This window comes from Papaver somniferum, chromosome 1 (assembly GCF_003573695.1).
Source record: "Papaver somniferum cultivar HN1 chromosome 1, ASM357369v1, whole genome shotgun sequence".
Classification (NCBI taxonomy): Eukaryota; Viridiplantae; Streptophyta; class Magnoliopsida; order Ranunculales; family Papaveraceae; genus Papaver; species Papaver somniferum.
In genome coordinates this window covers 42,669,817-42,688,104 of record NC_039358.1, presented here as the reverse complement: position 1 = coordinate 42,688,104, position 18,288 = coordinate 42,669,817, and positions in this window count along the sequence as shown.

The window sequence follows — 18,288 nt, the reverse complement described above, 5'->3', positions numbered from 1 at the left end:
ACCAATCTACGATACAAAGAAGGATCAGAAAGAAAATCACCATCATCCCGACGATATTTGACATTTACCTCTAAAGGAGTGTCAACTGAGCGACCATCTTGTAGTCCAGCCAAAGAAATAAGATCTCGAGTATATTTATGTTGGTGTAAAAAAAGACCAGTGTCTGTCGACTGAACTTCAAGACCCAAAAAATATTGCAAAGGACCTAAATCCTTCATATGAAAGGACTGACAAAGATGCTCTTTAAGTTTGGAAATCAAAGTAGAGTCTGTACCCGTAATAACGATATCATCAACATAAATCAAGAGTAAAACAATGCCATTTAAAGTTTTGCAAAGGAACAGAGAAGAATCATACTGACTCTGGACAAAGGAGAAGTTGATAAGTGTAGTGCGAAACTTGTCAAACCAGGCTCGTGGTGCCTGTTTCAAGCCATAAAGTGATCGTTTGAGCTTACAAACATCTGTCGATGGAGTGGAGAAGAATCCAGGTGGTCGAGTCATATAGATTTCTTCCTTAAGATCCCCATGTAAGAAAGCATTCTTAACGTCCATTTGACTCAATGGCCAACCTTGAGAGGCTGCAATAGCAAGAATAAGTCTTACAGTAGTCATTTTTGCGACAGGTGCAAATGTTTCTTCGTAGTCAACTCCATGATGTTGCCGATTACCAAGTGCCACCAACCTTGCTTTATATCTGTCAAGAGACCCATCAGAGCGTAGCTTAATGGAATATACCCATTTACATCCAATGGGTTTTACACCCGCAGTACATGGGACAATATCCCAAGTATGATTCTCCTGAAGAGCAAGAAGCTCTTCTTGCCTGGCTTTCGTCCAACATGCAAGTTTAGCTGCTTTAGAATCACATGTGGGAATTTCAGTGTTAGCTAAAGTGGCAGAGAAACCATACCGAGTGGGGGGCTGAGTGGTACGATGTGACCTGCGGAGAGACACTGGAGCAATCACCGGATCAGGTTCGGGAAGGATTTGTGAAGAAAGGGGTCGTCTTCGCTGATAAACATGATTGCGTTTAAAACGCTCAATGAGTGGTGACGGATCATCGATATGCTCAAAAGTAGGAATACAAACATTATCAAGATGAGAGACATGCTGCTGAAAAAAAAATACTCATTTTCAAAGAAAATCACATTTCTAGAAATACGCATGCGATTAGCAACACTATCATAGCACAGATATCCTTTCTGAGTAGTACTATACCCCATAAAAACACATTTTACTGATTGAGCCATAAGTTTGTGACGCTCATGAGAAGGCAGATGAACGAAACAAACACACCCAAAAGTGTGCAACCTGTCGTACTGAGGATATGTGCTGAAGAGGCGATAATAAGGAGAGTCAAACCTCAATTGTTGATAGGGTAAGCGATTGATTAAATATACAGCCGTAGATAAAGCTTCCACCCAAAACTTTGCTGGAACAGAGGACTCCAAAAGCAATGTTCGAACCATATCCAACAAGTGACGGTTCTTACGTTCAGCCACCCCGTTTTGTTGAGGTGTATTAGGAAAAGATCTCTGAGATATAATACCTTTCTGTTGCAAGAATCCCTGAAATTCATGTGACATGTATTCACCTCCATTATCAGATCGCAAAATTTTAATACATGTAGAGAACTGTGTTTCAATATAGGCTAGAAAAGCTTGAAACACAGTGAATACTTCAGCCTTGGTGCGCAGGAAATAAATCCATGTAAAACGGCTGTAGTCATCAATAAACATAACAAAATATTTATATTGAGCATGTGAGATAACAGGAGTAATACCCCAAACATCAGAATGTATAATCTCAAAACATGTAGTAGCATGACTACCAGATGTAGGAAAAGGTAAAACTTTACTCTTCCCCAACTTACAGGTAGAACAATCAAAATTGAAACTTTTATCTTTGTTACCAAGAAAACCACGATTCATTAATGTTGATAAAATCTCATTATTCGGATGACCCAAGTGTTTATGCCAAATGGAAGCCTTATTCTCAACTAAAATAGAAGCTAAAGACAAAGTTCTAGGAATCGAAAATTGCAGCGGAAAAATTCTGCCCACTTTAGGCCACTTCGCGATCACCTTCCCCGACACCTGATCCTGTACAACACAACCATTACGAGAAAAGTGCACATCAGAGTTATTATCCACCATTTGACCAACTGAAATAAGGCCAGTAGATAATCCAGGGGAAATAAATACATGACGAAAAGAGGGTGTAATATCTCCAACAGCTGTAATTGGAAGTTTACTGCCATTAGAAATTTCAATATTTTGTGTACCAGTATATTCCCGTACATTGTGTAATAAATCATATGAGCCAGTCATATGATTGGACGCTCCAGAATCAACAATCCAAGGAAAGGTAATTGACTTACTATTACCTTGAAGTCCAAGCGCAGAGAAAGCTGAAAGAATCATTTGTTGTATCATTTCTGGAGTAATTGTTGACTGACTAACAGTAGAGGATGAAGCAACAGCTTGAAATGCTTGGGCTTTTCTATTTTCTGGACGTGTAGGACACTCTTTGATAATGTGGCCTTGTTGTTTGCAATAGTTGCAGAATTTCTTATTGCAATTGCGTGCAATATGCCCAAATTCTTTGCAACTATAGCATTGTGATTCCCCTTTCCCATGATTCCTCCCTTGAGCAGCATAGGCCAGATTGACCAAATCAGCCGTTTCTTTCTGCCCACTTATAGCAGCTTGTGTAGCCATCCTTTGTTCCTCACGCAATAATTCACCAACACATATATCTAATGAGGGAACCGGATTTCTGTTCAACAATCCAGCTCGCGCAGTCTCAAACTCTGGTCTCAATTTCATCAAGAATTGATCCCGCTGGGTTTCCTCATGCACTGCCTGAAGACCTTCCAACGTCTCTTGAGAGACCTTAGAATAAATAATACCAGAATACTCGCTCCAGAGGTTAATAAAATCAGAATAATATTGCTCAATGGAAAGATTACCTTGACTGAATTGACTGATTTCAAGTTCAAGTTGAAAGCGCCGCGCAGTATTTTCTTGGTGATAAATACGTCTCAGGTAATCCCACATTTGTTTTGATGTATGAAAAGAATGCAGATTATTGACCATACGTGGCTCAATAGTTGCTAAAATCCAAGAAATGATGCGAGCATCTTTGGTTTCCCATTGCGCAAGTTCCTCAACGTCTGTAGGCTTTGAAGAACTGTCGTCGATATGATTCCAAAGTGTCTTCCCTTTCAAGAACATTCTGAACTGAAACTCCCAGGCAATATAGTTCTTACCTGTAAGCTTGATTGCAAATGTCTCTGAGGATTTGCCAGAAAAATGTTCGATAGACATCTCTAAAAAATAAAACCAAAATTGTTGAAAATCAACCCAAAACCAAGACGAGACGAGAAGACAGCCCAAAGAAAAAAAAATCAGAAACTGATTGCTGGTTCTGATGCCATGACAATCTAAATGCTAAATGGCTGAATACCTTCTCTATTCATTTCATTCTGTATAAATAAGATCATTGTACAGCCTATAACAGGCAACAAAATATAGAGCTAATGTTATATACTATTTGGCTAACTATTCTAAGTAATATATACAATTACATGCAAAGAAGAATAATCCTAATTTGAGCCACAATATATCTGCAAAGAATCCTGAATTAACTGCCAGTGATAAGGGGCTTACTACCGAGTTTAGGGTTACTGACGGTGCATGTATCTTCTTACCAAACCGCTTGCATTCTTCGCAAGCTTGCGCCATTTGTTTTGCATCATCGTTCATATACGGCCAGAAGTATCCCATCGTTTTCGCTCTCGCTGACAGACTTCTCCCAGAGCTGTGATTTCCGGCTGCTCCATAGTGTAGTTCATTCAAGATTGCCTGGCCTTCTTCCTTACTTAAGCATCTTAAGAGTGGTCCCAGGTATGATTTCCTGTATATGATTCCGTCTCTTAGCTCGTAAGCGGCCGATTTGCTTTTCACTTTGTTGATCTCGGGTCGCCCCTTGGGTAACTCGCCTGTCTCCAAGTACAAATGAATCGGATTTCTCCAATCTCCGTCCGGATATCTGTCGATCGTGTTGATAACCACGTCGACGTGCACCTCGGGTGTCTCTGGTATAGATGGGGCGAGGAGTCTCATGACATGAATACCCTCCACAGTTGGGTCTGTGAGCTGGGATGCAATATATGCCAATGCGTCCGAGTGTCGATTATCTTTTCTGCATATGTGGCGAAATTTGATGCTGGGGATCTGGTCGATATAGAATTGGGTGAGATCCCAGTACTTCTGCAAAATCGGGTCGTGGATGGTGTATTTGCCTGTGATTTGTCGGATCACCAACTGCGAGTCGCTAGTTAGTCTTACATCTTGTAGGCCCATCTCGACGATTAATCTCAGGGCGTGAATCGAAGCTTCGTACTCGGTCACGTTGTTTGTCGCCTTAAATTCCAATCTAAACGAATGGACCATTTTTCGTCCCTTTGGTGTGATAAATATTATCCCAAGTCCCGATCCATCTTTTTTCGATGCTCCATCGACGAATACTTCCCAATGTGATGGGCTACTTGCTTCGAGTAAGTCGGACGGGTCTTCTCGATCTTCTTCCATTCCGGGTATGTCCTCGACCTCATCTTCGTCGCTTAGTGGAAAATATGCCAAGAAATATGCCACCACCTGGGCCTTCATTGTTGTCCTCATTTCGTAGAAAACATTGAACTGTTTAATTTGCGGCCCCCCATTTGGAGATCCTTCCAGATCGGCTTGCATTGTCCAGTACTGCCTCAATAGGTGATTTTGTGAGCACGCGGATCCGATGGGATTGGAAATACGTCCTTAGCTTCAGGGTGGCGAAAGATAGCGCTAGAATCATCTGTTCCATCCTTGTACAATTTTTCTCGGCCGGACTTAATGTTTTGCTGATGAAGTAAACATGCTTTTCCTCGCTCCCTTCATTTCAAACTAAGACTACACTGATAGCATATGAAGTTGCTCCGAGGTATAATGTGAGGACCTCCGATGGCTCGGGTCTTTGTAATACTGGAAGACTTGCAAGATGCAGCTTAATATTTTGAAACGCCTCCTCACAGGCATCCGTCCATTTGAATTTCTCTCCCTTTTTAAGAGTGTTAAAGAAATCCTTTCATTTGTCGGACGACCGAGATATGAATCGCCCCAATGCTGCTATACTTCCGTTCAGCTTGTGTACGTCTTTTATTATGGATGGTGACGACATCTCGAGGATGGCTCTGACTTTCTCGGGATCTGCTTCTATCCTATTTGGAGTGATGATATATCCCAAAAATTTGCCCGATGTGGCCTAAAAATCGCATTTGGTCGGGTTAACTTTTATTTTATATTCTCTCATCGTCCGGAAAATTTCCTGCAGGTCTCGGATGTGATTCTTGGCTAGGCGACTTCTTACTAGCATATCGTCGACATAGACCTCGACGGTGTTGTGGATCTGGTCTTCAAACATGTCGCCCACCAACCTCTGATATGTGGCGCCTGCATTCTTCAGCCCAAACGGCATCTTGGTGTAGTAGTATAGGACCCTTGGTGTGAAGAAGGAGGTGTGTTCTTGATCCTCGGGAGCCAGCGGGATCTGGTTATACCCCGGTATTCGTCCATCAATGTTAGTGCCTCGTACCCCACTATAGGTTCCACCAGTTGATCGATACTTGGGAGAGGGAAACTGTCCTTCGGACAAGCTTTGTTCAGGTCGGTGAAGTCGATGCATATTCTGACTCCTCCGCTTCTCTTTGGTACCACGACCATGTTAGATATCCACTCTGGGTAGTGCGATTTCCTAATTATTCCCGATTCCTGTAACTTCTTTAGCTCCTTCTCAACGGCCGTCTGTAATTCTAGCGCGACTCGCCTCATCTTTTGTCGGACCGGGTTGAAGCTTGGGTCGATCTTTAAATGGTGACAGCATACCTCCGGGTCTATGCCCTCCATATCGTGCACGCTCCATGCGAACGCGTCCATGTTCTCCTTTAGCACCGCCACGAGCTGGTTTATTTGCTCGTATGATAGTAACGACCCGATCCTCACTATCCTTGGTTCTTCTTCAGTTCCCAAATTAATCTCCCGAGTAGGTTCTACGGCCGAGAAGTTTGGTTTTGGTTCCTTCATCGGTGTCGTCTCCTTTAATTGCTATGAAGGTTTGCTTCCTTGTGTTTCGTATGCATGACCGCCTGCGAAATAACTTTTTCCAAGTCCTCTGCCGCTTTGGATTCTTTAGCCTTGTTCTTCTCTCTCCTTTGTCGTGCTCGCCGCTCCTCATTTATTTGGGCATCGACTTGCATGCACCGTCGGGCTGCATGTGAATCGCCTACGACCTCGGCTATTCCCTTGTACGTTGGAAATCGCAGCCTTTGATGATAGGCTGAGGCCACTCCTTTGATTCCAGCGATCCACGGTCTCCCGATAATAACTTCATAGGGTGAGACGACATTGACCACACAGAATGTAGTCAATGTGTCTAGGTAACCACCTCCGTCCGATACCCTTAGGGTTACTTCTCCCTTTGGGATGGTTACGGTCCCATTAAAGCCGTAGATACGATATGTTGATGGGACGAGTATATTATCTGATAGCTCCATCCTCTTGAACATATCGTAGAAGAGTACTTCGACTGAGCTCCCACTATCTACTAGTATCCTTCTTACCACCCATTCCTCAATCAACAGAGTGATGACAAAGGGATCACTGTGAGCCTGGAAGTTTATTGGGACGTCCTGAGCCGAGAAAATGATAGGTTGAACCATCCAAGGTTCCATAGGCAAAGTCTTTGCTACACTGAAAATTTATTTCCCATTATGGTCCCTTTTTTGGATTCTAGACATGATCCCAGGGTTCAGATTGTACTCTTGAGTGGCTGAATGCGAAATCGTGTTGACAAACTGAGTGGATCTGTCGATTCGGACCTGATGGACAGGTGCATCGGGCGTAGCGGTTTCCTGGGCTGGGTGTCGGACGAATTGTCTCAGGTAACCATCTCGAATAAGGTGTTGCACGATGTATTTTACTTCTCGGAAGTTATTTGTAGAGTGGCCTCGATACTGATGATAATGGCAATACTCCGGGTGATCCTTGGTCTCCTCGAACTGTATCCCTCTTGATGCTGGGTATATGATGCCATTCCTTTTTTCGACCTCTTTGAAGATTTCTTCTAGTGGAGCATTCAAAGGAGTGTATGTTCTCTCCTCGTGCCTCGGCCTCTTTCCTTTGGATACCCATTCCTTCTTCCCATTTCCTCGTGTAGGTGGGCTCGGTCTCTTCTAGGGACGTCTTTAAACGTCGTCCGATGTCGACTTGGGTGATGCGCTAGCCTCTTGCACTCCCCTATCCCTTGATTCCTCCTGAATTTCTTCTAGGGCGATGAAATGCTCTTACATTTTCCTCATTTCTTTCAATGTCTGTGGTTTTTCAGTAAACATGGCTATCCAGATGGGGTCCGACCTCCCTAATGCGTTTTCGGACCCGAATATTTGCTGGTCGACTGGTACTTTCCCAATTTCTGTGCAAAAATTTCTCCATCGATCGGTCAACGACCTGAGTGGTTCTCTAAACCGTCGGTCCAAGGTGAATAACCTGTTGACCCTGGGTCGAGGTCTGTTGTTGTGCATGTAAGTTTCGAGGAAGGCTTCGACTAGAGTCTCATAACTGTCGACTGTTCCTGGTGGGAGATTGTAGAACCACTTCTTTGCCTCACCTCCAGGCTTGCCGGGAAGAATTTACACATTACCACCTCATGGTTCTTCCATTGGATTAGAGACATAGTATACATCTTCAAATGCTCGACTGCGTCTCCCGTACCGTCGAACCTAGATGGAAATGTGGGGAGCGTGCACTTGGGTGGGAAGGCCTTTAGTTCTAGCTCTTGGGGTGAAAGGGCTCCTCTTGGCCTCGCTTATGACCTCGGCTAGCTTATCTTCTTCGCCGCTTCATGACAGCTTCCTTATCTTTTCTTCTAACTCCCTTAGCTTGGCTTCGGTTGCATTTTCGGCCCTTGTGTCTCTATGTTGATGATTCCTCTCGCGCTCTTCGTCTTCTGTTGATAAATCCTTGGGTGGACCGTACCCTCGATAGGTGGTGTCGGGGGTTGTACTGATCGGCCGGAATTGCTTGGTCCTGTCGTTAGTGGTACTCTCCCGGCTCGTTGGTGACCCGATGTCCCTCGGCTGGAAGAAACTCTCGACCTCGACCTCAAGTTCCGTATCTGATAGTTCTCAAAGTCTAAACCTAGGTTCATATACTGAAGATCCCTTAAATCCGCCTCTTGCCTTCTTTGACTTTATAGAATTGCGAGTAGCGTTGGATCCGTACTCTCATGTATAGAGTGACCATTTGGGTGGCCTAAATGAGCAGGGGGTGGCGCCGTCATCATTGGTAGGGGAGGTGGTACTGTAGGGGGTATCTGGGTCGATGCCGCTGGATCGACTCCGATAGTTGTTTCTCGTCCTAACTGTACTCGCCTAAATCGTTCTTGCTCTCGTCCGAGTGCTTCTTGATACTCAACTTGTCGCCTGGTGTTTTGTCCCTGGGCATGCAGGATCATCGCCTCCTCCTCATCTTCTGTGTCTGATGCGGTGAGTCCATCTATTTGATCATCCCTCCTCTAAGTTGAGACGATTCGCTCCAGAGGCGAGGGGTCATCATCTCGTCCCAGATCGATTTCCTCATCCACAGTCGGCATACCCCTTACAGCTGCTCGTGATTCCTCAGGTGGTGGATGCCCATCACTTCCCTGCCTCGGCCCCGTTACTCCTCCTTGCATGCTACTGCCGGTGATCGTGCAGTTCCTCAGAGTTCTCCCCATCCCTGACGTGCTAGCCATCAGACACAGTATGTTGTAAATCCGAGAGTCGTTCCTACCTACATCAGCAGAAACAGACAACACCTTACTTTCACCTGTTTTTGAAAAGTTTCTCTAGTACGTATGGTTTTAAAGGAAAAAGGTGACTGACACCAAAACTAATCTTCAAAAGTACGATTCCCTCTACTCTATCATGCTGACCTCGCCAGTCTGCCCTGTTTTGAATCTAAGTGTTTCTTTTAGATGGGTATCAGTATCATGCTACGTCGCTTTCAAGGTTGCACGACGTCGCTTTCAGTACCACGACTCTGTATTAACTACAATTTGTCCTACATTCCCTAGACTCCAAATCATTAACTCCTAGTTCTTTGCGAGTAAAAGATCCAAATTCGTACTTTTTATGTGGTCAGCACACCACATTAAAATTTGGATCAAAATTTATGAACTTCCTTGGAACTACACAGGGATGTCTTCTCTGAATTCCTTGGGTTCTTTCGTCGGCGACTGATAATCCCGCCGTGCTATTGTTTTGGCATTTTCACAAGCCAACATGGAACCTCAAGCAACTTCAACCACACATCGAAGATGTTATTTGTGAGTTGTAGAGGTATCCCGTTGTTGAACTCCTATGACGAAAACTAAGATTGAAATACGGAGATAAGTGCGAAAACTAATATGAAAACAAAGATTGAAACATGAAAACAGACTCGCCTCCTGATTAATATTTTTGATTGTGGTTGTAGTAAATAGGATTCGTTTCAGACTTGTGAAGGAAATGGAATTTTTAGATTTAATAAAAATATATATACAAAAATATTAACAATGGGAGAGAGGTACTGGGACTAAGGATTTGGCCGAATTCACTACACAGGGTTCATTCATATATTCTTTGACAATTTAAAACTCAATAAAATTAACATGGACTCTGATTTTGCCAAGATAGATTCTCAAAACATCGATTGTAAGTCCTAAGCATGATGTATCAAAACACCTAAGCTAAGCATACATCATCAAATTAAATAACAACCAATTAATTCAAATCATATTTCAATTTTAAATTAATGCAAAAGTCATAAAAAAGAATAAAATAAATTTACTCGTGTATGAAATTCACCCTCCTACGTCGTCCCAGTGTTGGGTTTAGCTCATCATGATAAAAACACGCTCAAAATATTTATTTATTGCTCAAATAGTGTTTACAATGAAGAGAAGAAGAGAAAATTGTGTAAACAGCTAATGTGCGACCCACAGGAAGCGTAACAAAAGAACGATAAAAGAGAAGTGCTATTGTCACTGTGGTTCTAAGACCCACACCTACGACCCACGCCTGTGAGTTTGTTTCACTGTTGATAAACGACTGTCCCTGCGAGTCTGTTCTTCGTGTTCTTGGTGTTCTTCATCATCAGCAGGAGCAGAAACAAAGTTTCATCAACTCTTGACACCCTTCTCCTCAACCCCAGCAACCTATTTATACTCAACAGGTCGACCAAATCTTTGTAATAACTTCAATATAATCCGGCAGTGAAGAGAATATTTCCGATATATTTTTTTTATTCTTCTGACTTTTTACGGGATTTGTTTCCTGGTTTATCTCTTTCACGCGTCTTCTCTGAGCTGTAGAATTTGTTTCCAACCAATACAGTCGACCCATGCACGTATCTTCCATCCAAAAATTCCGAGAATAGAATATCTTCCCTGTTTTGAGAATATCTTCCCTGTTTTGCATCCCACGATTATCCAGCCCAAATAACTCGATTCGAACACCCATACCATCCCTGTTAGGCTATAACAGGTCCAACCCAATGAAAACTAGCCCTTGAATCTCCTTATATCACGTCCAAAATTTGCTTCAACAATTACGCAGGTGAAGAACTATTTTTCCCGCCAAAACTCGGTCCAAATGGGGAAGAAACTGGTAGCCCCCTATCCAGAGTAGGGGTGCGAATAGAAGCTTCCTTGGGGGTGACCTGGGGGTGCCCCTTAGTAATTAGGTTACCCCTTATCCAAAAGCGAGAGTCCGAATAACACTTGTCCTCCGGGTGCCAAAATCAACTTTTCGAGCCGAATTTTCCAAAAATGTTTATTTTCTAAAAATACATAAAAACACAATATTAGTACAAAAATAGAGTTCCAACAATACGGACATTGATGACAAATTAGACACAAAAATGTGTCTATCACCTCCGAGCATGGCTAGTCGATGTGTTATCATGATCCTTCCCTGGCCTCGACCAAACATTAACAGCGTTATTTGGGAGCTCATGAAGGATTCCCTATCAACTCAACTGCTCGGAATTGACCCAACTGAAAATACTTGCTAATGACACGACTTCAACAATGAAAACTCAACCATATCAACAAACTTAAAAACTAAATAAACATAAACATATCTCACCAAACAGAGTTCATCCCATAGCATCAACTAACACACAAGGTGTTCTTATGAGTTTTTGGATCGTCTCTGTTGGCAAACGCATCCAAGGTATCCGGAGAAATTAGATGTTCCCCTTAGTCGGCGCCAGAATGTAGTGGCATAAAACCACACACTACATCCAATGGTATAGAAAATGAATTAAAACTAAGTAAAGATGCTCAACAAACATAGACACAAAGATATACGTGGTTCGGTATGATTACCTACGTCCACGGGGTGAAAGGATGAATGTTATTATTTCTTTTCTTTGATTACAAGGTGTTCTCTCCTTCTTAAATGGTGTAACTCTCAAACTCTCAAATTCAGTGTCTTGTTTCTCTCTTTTTCAACATGCCTCTCTCTCTCGACCAGCCCTTTTTTTATAGGCCAAGGTCGACATACAACAGAATTACAATGTTGGTCACATTACATCAATTTTAGATGTTCGGACCTGCACTGCTCGCCCGACTTTCTGGTTTGAACGATAGAGTCTTGGTTTTTGATAGTTCTTCACCCGAGGCCGAGTTTTGATCGTATGGTTAACACGATGTCGCCCTTCTTTCTTCTTGTTCCTTTATTTGACCATCTTCCTTCGTCTGACCGAGTGCTTTCTAATCGTTCGCCCGACCTGTCAGGAGATAAAGGTCACGTCACATCCGACAACTGTTGGGCCATTACGTCCGACCCACGTGATACCTCGTTCTTTGCACCGTTCGGTTCTATCCTGTGCTTCGGCGCTCTTTTTTCTTTGGTGTATCATAACTTAGGATCTTGCCACCTACCCCTGTGGATTATCTACACCTACACCAGGTTAATACGGACGATTAAGATTTTGGTCTGGGTCAAATGGACAGAAACAATTAAATATGAAAACTGTCTATTTTATCCCTTCAACTGTCGTATCCTTTCAGTCTATCACTCCATCTCAAAATCATCGACACAAAATCTTTTCTATTTTCCCGCTGCAGACATCACCTTGATTATCAACATAAAAACCACCATCACACCATGGAACCATCTTTTACTTTTATTTCTCCACCATATCAATACCTTTCTCCCCCACCACCACTGTACAACCATAGGTACCATCACCTTCACCAACTGCGCTCATGGCCACCGCCTTCACCAACTTCCCTCGCCATTAGCACCAGCACTCTAACCCTACTGCTAGCAACATTAGCTCATTTATTGTCGCCACAACTAAGATTCCCCCATATTTTTATTACGAATTCCAAACAAGTTTGCCCTAAAACCTAAAATTTTTTTCCTAGATTTGGATGAGTATAACCTGCGATATCCTTCACCAGTAACACTACAGACATTAGTAACACTGTTTGTTGTGGTTAATCCACCACCATCACCACCAAAAAACCTCATTAAGAGAAGAATTGAAGAAGAAATAGAAGAAGAACACACACACACACACACACACAAAATTAAAAATTCCAATTTCATGTAAGTTTAATCTGGATGCACTTGGTTGCATCTTGTGTTATTCTTTGATGAAGCCAAGCTTAATATGAATGAAACTGGTTGCATCTTGTGTTATTCTTGGATGAATATGAATTCATAGAAGATTAAACTGAATGAAACTGGTTGCGTCTTGTGTTTTCTTGGGTGAATCCAAATGTATCCAACTTCAAATTGAATGAAGCTGGTTGGATCATGTGTTATTGTCCAAGTTCAAACTAAATGAACCTAGTTACATCTTGTGTTATTATTGGATGGATTTTGATTTATCGAAGTTTAAACTGAATGAAATTGGTTTCATCGTGTGTTACTCTTGGGTGAGTCCAACTTCAAATTGAATGAAACGAATTGATTGTCTTACACTCCAAATTCAAACTGAATGAACCTGGTTGCATCTTGTGTTATTCTTGGACAAATCTGGACTCAGTAAGTTTAAGCCAAGATGATCCTGATTTATCTAGATTTAAACACAGATTCACAGTCCATTCCCACCAACCCATCTCCTTGTTCTTCTTCTCCAATACTCAGACAGACTAACACCACCATCCAATGATCCATACACCAGTAGCACCTAGAATTTCTCTCATTTATCATTAGTAATTACCCATAACTGAATCTCCACCATTCAACCTCCCATTCTACACCTTCTTACCCATAATTAGTTTCCATCAATTCTTAGCTATAATCTCTTCTAAACCTTTCAGGCGCAACCACGAACATTTCTCCTCCTTTTGAAATCAACAACAACAGATAAATCGAGCCCATTGATAACAACACATCAACACCACCATCTTCAAATTCAAATCATCTTCTTCTTTGTAATACAAACCCAATATTCAGCGAAATCCCTAGTTCCAGTTTCTTCACAATTTGATAACAACACACAAACCTCTTCTTCTTCCTTGTTTTCTCGACTCAAAAACAAACCCCATTTAATCTTCTTCTTCATCTTTGCATCACTGCCAACATCAAAACCCTAGCTGCCAACTTCGGACATCACCAAATCCGTCTTTCCTACTCATTTTAGAACTTGAATATATTTTTTCATGTTCTTCAAAACTCAGTTCCAAAAACCTAAAATACGTCATCAATAGTTAATATAACTTCAATTTATATTCAATTAATGGTTAGATCACGTTACAATTTTATCAAGCTTAAAATCAAACAAAAACAAAATCAAATTGGATGGGATTTGATATTTGATTCAACAATTCAAAACCCTAGAAATTAAGCTTACTGGATTAAACAAAAGCGTGTGGGTAAAATACCCGACAGCCACGTGGCAACATCCCAAGGGATGAATATATGTGTAGATGGTGGATTTTCGACAAAGGCTAAAATTGTAAACTCATAATTATACGAAGCTCTGATTCAGCAATCAGACGTGAGTATCGAGACACGGCTCTCTCATCGAATTCTCAACGGAGAGTACTTTCTCTCAGAGTACATGTAGATATGTAGTCTCACGACTGGACAACGGCATATCTCATGACTACTGAACACTTTCAGTGATTATTTCTATATAGTATCACGAGATGGACGGCTCCTAGACAGCTTGCTCTGCTAGTATAGAGCGATATCGCCTTCAGGAACAAACAACAAGTTTACCCTGACTATATAAAGGATATGACTTACCGACAAGCTCATATCGGGATAATTAATGCTCCTAGACAGCTTGCCCTGCTAGTATAGAGCCACAAAGTTAATTATTCCTAATTGCTCCTATTCCATGGTCGAATCCACGATTGGTCCCATGGAATGGCGGTAACGATTGTTCTGATTCTATGATCGAATCCACAGCTTGATCTCATAGAATAGCAATAACTATATTATCTCATTGCTCCGATTTCATGATCGAATCCACATCTGGTCTCATAAATGGTAATAGATAAATCTTAATTACTCCGATTTCATGATCGAATCCACAACTGGTCTCATAAATGGTAATAGATAAATTTTAATTACTCTGATTCTATGGTCGAATCTACGATCCCATGGAATGGTAATGCTCACTTTATTATTCTGAATTCGTAGTCGAATCCTCAGTTGATCCTACGAATTAATAATAAACATCTTATTGCTTAGTTTTGTGAATTATTCTCCACCGAATTCCAAAATTAGTAATAAATAATCAACAACCGGGCGTCTGAGCTACCTCTAAGTAAGCCCCGATTCAAATGGTGAAGGTCTATCCAACGACGATACACTAACAGTCACCGCACGAACGAGTATTTCAAAAATACAACGAAACGATGAACATATGCAAAATAGAGAACAAAATAATAAATAATTAAAAATATTGACCATGGTGCTGGGAGCACGGACACACGACCGACCGACCGTGTCGTGGTCAATCCCATGCCAGTTTTATATTTTTAATGCATTTTTATTATTTTCCATGATTTGATGAAAATTCTCTCATATTATCAAATCTTCTTCGTCTTGAGGAAACTCCTCGGTTTCATGGTACTTCCATAAATCCATGAAAAATAATATAAAATTAAGGAAAGGAGTGTGGGGCGGCGTGACCATTGGCCAACCGGCCATGCCTTGGTCCCAACTGGCCCCACACCCACGGTTCCTTATTATTTTATTATTATTATTATTATTTCTCTAATTTCATGAAAAAATCCTTGATTTCATGGTATTTTTGCACAAATCATTAAATAATAATTAAAATAAAATAAATTATGAAAACTTGTGGGACCGGGCCTTGGCCGGCCGGCCATGCCCTAGCCGGTCCCACACGCCCCATTGTTTTATTATTAGTTTTCCTTGAATTCATCAAATTCCTTGATGTCATGGTATTTATCTCAAATTAGGAAAAATTCCCTCAAATCATCAAAATACCTAAAAATATGAAAAAATAAGGAAAACTCGTGGGACCGGGCCCTAGCCGGCCGGCCATGCCTTCCACAGTCCCACACGCCCTTGTTTTTTATTATTTTAATATTTTTTGCTTCCTTGAACTCATGAAAACTCCTTCAATTCATGGAAACTCCCTAAATTCATCAAATTTCTCAAAATTCATGAATTTTTCATAAAATCATTATAAAATTAGGGAAACTCGTGGGGCCGGGCCCTAGCCGGCCGGCCATGCCTTACACGGTCCCACACGCCCTTGTTTTATTATTTTAATATTTTTTGCTTCCTTGAACTCATGAAAACTCCTTCAACTCATGGAAACTCCCAAAATTCATCAAATTTCTCAAAATTCGTGAATTTTTCATAAAATCATCAAAATATTATAAAATTAATGAAAAGGCACCACAGGACCGTGGTCACGACCGGTCGACCATGCCTTGACCATGGCGGTCCTATGCCTCCTCATTCCTTATTTTATAATTATTTTTCATCATCTCATGGTGTTTTCCTAGTTTCGTCGAAACCCTAATTTTGGCATATTTTCTCGAATGGATGCTCAATTGCACGCCAGAAAATATCAAAATTCTCAGGACTGAGACGCGGACGCCTTTGGGACACGATCACGCTATCTTGACCGACCAAGATTGGCTCTTTGGCTCACGGAAGCCGGTCCCATCAATTTTCACAGTTTTGACCTAATTTGCACAATTGCTCGTATTAGGTCCAAAACTCTCCCAAACACTTTGGATTTTCATGAAGTGATCATCAGGCGGTCACGGGACAACCCAGGGCCGGTTTCATGACTCCATGGTCAGTCCCTCGCCTCGTCATAATTAATTAGGTTTTCTCACCTAAGGCTCAGACGAGCATTTTCGAATAAATGATTAAACCAGCATTTAATCATTCTTTCACCAACAAATCGTCAACTCTTCAGGAGTTCTTCGTATTTTCTCAGGTGAGTATATGGACACTACATGGTTGATCCAAGATCCCATGTAATCGCTCCCTCCTTCGTTCCATGGTTGAAATTCTGACGAACCATGAATTGATCATCAATTGATCAATTAGGTTTTCTGAATCCAAGGATCATCATTCCAGATTCTAACATTAATAATTTTATGACGACCTCATGGTCATTAATTTTATGAATTATGCTCGGTTCAACGACCAGTATTCTAATTAATATTTTTGGTACACTGCCAATAATCCATCAGACGAGCAACACATGTTCAGACGACCAAATATACAACAATTCATCACATGAGAAACACTTGCTCAGATGATAAATATTTGTTCAAACCAAGGAATATTGGTTCAACAATCAATATTCAACGATCCATCGAATGAGCAATACTTTCTCACTTCATCGTAAGAACTATACCTCTGTCTCATGACATGTTCAATTCACGAGTTTCAGAACATCATGTTCAACTCAACGACTACATGGACTCATCGTCCCATCAAACCACGAAGTCATCAATTGACTAACAAACCACGAGACGCCAATCGTGTCACTTGGGGGTTATCACTTAGGGTTTTGGTCTGGCGGTCTACGACACGTGTGTTCAAACATACGATGGAATGTGAGCAAGTCGTGCAATCAGTTGAAGGAATTCACGAGGTAGTGGGTGGAAAATCGACCAAGTCTCCACACGTTGAGCAACTGGTTTCAAACACGATCTCCACTTCCCCACTCCTTGATTCCGTCAACTGTCACATTTCATGGAATCATGGCGTTTACAATTCCAGCAATATAAATAAATCTCTAAATCATGATTGAAGCATCAACAGTATCATCAGTCTCACGTCTCATCGAAAACACGAGATCATCAACTCATCAATTGAGCAACTACTCTCAATTGAGAAATTTTAATCACTCATAGCTTATCGTATTCGGAATTCTCACACCACAATCTTTGATTACCATTGATTCCAAACATTTCTCAGCTTTCCTCCTACATATCAACACACCCTCTCTTGTGACCGAATTTACTCTCGAACGGTCATTGTCTTGATATAGGCTAGAGTACTACAGATTGATCTCTCGAATCTAAAGCATCCCCTTTGCAGCGGTGCATCTGTGTGAGGTTTAACATTTCTCTCGGTTTGAGGAGTCTCCTCCATATGGTCGTCTCCTCAATTCCTTAAAAACCGTCAAATCGTTTTTCCCCATCTACAATATGATGAGATGATGAGGTTGGAGCACCAAATCATTCGTTGAGAGAAGGATTTGTCTCAGTCGAGGCAATTGCACAAACGCCACATGAATGATGCGTGTGTATAAAGGTCTAATCTGCTCAGACGGTCAAGTTTAAAAATCAAGACCGCATTAAATGAAGGATAAGAACAGGACTTGGGTAGTTGGGCATCGTAACAGAAGACTCGGACGATCTATACTACGACCCACAGGCGATGGAGCACGAGGTTATCCATAGAAGGGAAGCACGATCCAAGGGAGAGCGAGACAACTCGGAGGGAGGACCAAGTATGCCATCGCGAGGGACGGTATAAAACGAGTCCAAGGGAGCCAGGACGATGGAAGACAGCTCACCCAACTCGGACGATCAAGCGACCACGAGTTTATTTTGTCTATAAATACCATTCCATGTACCAGGAGATGGACAACTTATGTAATCTTATATGGCCTTTCTACAGAGAATTCCTGAGAGAGACTTAGACAGAGAGAAAGTGAGAAATCTAGAAGAGATCTGTAACACTTGTGGATGGTGG